The sequence below is a fragment of the Amblyraja radiata genome, chromosome 45 (genome assembly GCF_010909765.2).
Source record: "Amblyraja radiata isolate CabotCenter1 chromosome 45, sAmbRad1.1.pri, whole genome shotgun sequence".
NCBI classification, from domain to species: domain Eukaryota; kingdom Metazoa; phylum Chordata; class Chondrichthyes; order Rajiformes; family Rajidae; genus Amblyraja; species Amblyraja radiata.
This window is the reverse complement of record NC_046000.1, coordinates 7,572,066-7,575,420: the sequence shown is the minus strand read 5'-3', so window position 1 is coordinate 7,575,420 and position 3,355 is coordinate 7,572,066. Positions and strand designations below refer to the sequence as shown.

General features: G+C 50.0%; 1 non-coding gene across 1 annotated transcript; it reads left to right on the top strand.

Moving 5' to 3' along the window:
• The first annotated feature begins 675 nt into the window (after positions 1-675).
• Positions 676-757, top strand: trnas-aga. The gene has a single exon. It is a non-coding gene; the product is annotated as a tRNA-Ser (tRNA).
• The last annotated feature ends 2,598 nt before the right edge of the window (positions 758-3,355 follow it).

Here is a 3,355-nt window from a genome sequence, read left to right as displayed (position 1 = left end):
GAACCACCTGGATAAGAGAGACAACTAAAACTGACACTGGTTCATAGAATGTAACCCTGTATTTAGTACCATTATACAACCCAAGCTTATCACCAGACTTGCGGGACTTGTAGTCAGCACACACCTCTGCAACTGGATCATCGACTTCCAGTCCAACAGAAACCAATCAGTGAGTATAGGGGACAATTCATCATCTACGTTAATGTACAACACTAGTGCTGCCGGGCTTCCATGTGAGAGCCCTGGTACCCTCATTGACAGCCCGATGGGGGTACCACACTGTGCACAGCGGTCCGATACAGCAACCTGGAACCATATCATCTTGGGCAGCTGGGCGCGATCAATAACCGCTGCCTCTGATGCTGATACCCATATTCGGTGCTTGGGAGTAACAAGTTGTCTGTGCTGCTGGTGTGATGGGGTAGACACACCTTGTCCCGCTATGATTAAGATTCCATCCATCCAACTGCCCACACGGAATTCAGGGTGAAACACCATCGACCTAAACTTTAACTCTGCCTCTCCCTCATCACACGGCCATCCCAGACATGGTGACATTTCAAACTATAATTCAGGAACAGTCCCGTTTCTCTGATTCCGGGATCAGTGTCGTCCCTGTCCGTCCTCGATTGTCGTCAAACATTTCCTTATTGGAGCAGAATTGTTGAGACCGCAGTATTCGTGGCCGAGTGGTTAAGGCGATGGACTAGAAATCCATTGGGGTTTCACCGCGCAGGTTCGAAGCCTGCCGATTACGGGATCAGCAAGTCGGTTCCAAATTACCGGCGTGTGAGTGTAACTTTTGATGGGCCTTTGGTTGTCTGCTCCAGAGTAAACACATAATTTATTTCCTGTGGTTCCAGGCTGCACACTGGGTCGAATTAACATACAATTCCACTGTTGGCTCCTGCCGAATTCTTGGAAGCTCTGTCACATGTACATTGTTTCTCATGTAAACCAACGCCCACGACGAAGCGAATATTGGAATTCCCTTCTTAAAACAGGAGTGGATAAGTGAATGAATAATATTTGAATTTCTATGAATAAAGGAAAAATGAGGAGGAGGAGCCCGAGGGCTGAGGGAGAGATAGGAATAGGAGGAGACAGCAAGGGCCAACAAAATTGGGATAATTCAATGTTCTTGCCCCCAGAATGCAGACTCCCCAAGCGGAATATGAGATGCTGTTCCTCCAATTTCCGGTGTTGCTCGCTCTGGCCATGGAGGAGACCCAGGACAGAGAGGTCGGATACGGAATGCGAGGGGGAGTTGAAGTGCTGAGCCACCAGGAGGTCAGGTTGGTTATTGTGGACCGAGCGGAGGTGTTCGGCGAAACGATCGCCAATCCTCCGCTTGGTCTCACCGGTGTAGTTCAGCTGACACCTAGAGCAGCGGATGCAATAGATGAGATTGGAGGAGATGCAGGTGAACCTCTGTCGCACCTGGAACGACTGCTTGGGTCCTTGAATGCAGTCGAGGGGGGATGTAACGCGACAAGTGTAGCATCTTTTGCGGTTGCAAGGGAAAGTGCCCGGGGAGGGGGTGGTACGGGAGGGAAGGGATGAATTGACAAGGGAGTTACGGAGGGAGTGGTCTTTGCGGAAGGCAGAAATGGGGGGGGGCGATAGGAAGATGTGGGGTCATGTTGGAGGTGGCGAAACTGACGGAGTTGTATGTGACGGCTAGTGGGGTGAAAGGTGAGGACAAGGGATTCTGCCCTTGTTGCGAGTGGGGGGATGGGGAGGGGGAGAGAGAGCAGTGTTGCGGGGTATGGAAGAGACCCTGGTGCGAGCCTCATATATGGTGGAGGAGGGGAACCCCCGTTCCCTGAAGAATGAGGACATTTCAGATGCCATGGTGTGGAACGCCTCATCCTGGGAGCAGATGCGGCGTAGACGGAGGAATTGGGAGTAGGGGCTGGAGTCCTTACAGGAAGAAGGGTGGGAAGAAGTGTAGTCCAGATAGCCATGGTAGTCAGAAGGTTTATGGTGGATGTTGGTCAGAAGTGTATCACCTGCGATGGAGACAGTGAGGTCAAGGAATGGTAGGGAAGTGTCGGAAATGGTCCAGGTGTATTTGAGTGCCGGATGGAAGTTAGTGGTGAAGTGGATGAAGTCAGTCAGTTGTGTGTGGGTGCAGGAGTTGGCACCAAAGCAATCGTCGATGTAGTTGTGTGTATCTGCAGTTCCTTCATAAACAATTTGTCTACTGCACTGCGAAATCTCCTCAAGGTATGCCTACTTTGAAGAGGTTCTCCTCCTCTCTCCGGAGACAGTTTCACAATCTCCCCTCTAACTTCCCGCCCCCCCCCCCCCCACACACACCTCTGTGATCCATAGATGCCGCTGCACCCGCTGAGTTTCTCCAGCATTTTTATGTACCTTCGATTTTCCAGCATCTGCAGTTCCTTCTTAAATACTGCAGATCTCCAAAGCTTGGGGATCGACAATTTGCCAATTGTGAACACTATATATTATAAACTGTACGTGGATGGGAAGGCGCTGGAGAGGAGCCAGTACGATGTCAGCCGTGTTTTAGGGAAGAGAGAAGGACCGGGGGGGGGGGTGGGATTTCTGGCTGGAAGGGCCGAATGGCCTCCTCCGACACCTATTTTCTATGTTTCTATGATTCTATTAACACTGAGACGTATGTTGTTGCGTGCTATCCAGTTCACGAAAAGACTATACATGATTGCAATGGTTCAGTGGTTTAGTGGTGTCTTTGTTGCCACTCGTAGCAGTTAGAGTGAAATACATTTTTTTGCACACAGTTTAGGGACTATCCCCGAACGTAAGCACAATCGATCCCGGTCAGTAAATAAAGTATATAACAATCCACTGTGTCCGCATAGAGGAGGTGACATTTTGCATTTCCAACTGCACTGGGCAGTGTTTACTACTTTTTGTAGTCTTTCATCTCCAGGGCGCTAAAATTGCCGAACCAAGCCACGATGCAACCGGTCAGCATGCTCTCTACTGTGCACCTGTAGAAGTTAGAGAGAGTCTTCCTTGACAAACCGACTCTCCGTAATCTTCTCAGGAAGTAGAGGCGCTGATGAGCTTTCTTGATAATTGCATTAGTGTTCTCGGACCAGGAAAGACCTTCAGAGATGTGCATGCCCAGGAATTTGAAGCTCTTGACACTTTCATATAAATGGGGCTGTGGGTCCCCCGCCTCCTTCCAAAGTCCACAATCAGTTCCTTGGTTTTGCTAGTGTTGAGGGCCAGGTTATTGCGCTGGCACCATATGGACAGTTGCTCGATCTCTCTTCTATACTCTGACTGATCCCCATCAGTGATACGCCCCACAACAGTGGTGTGGTCAGCGAACTTGATGATGGAGTTCGCACTGTGACTG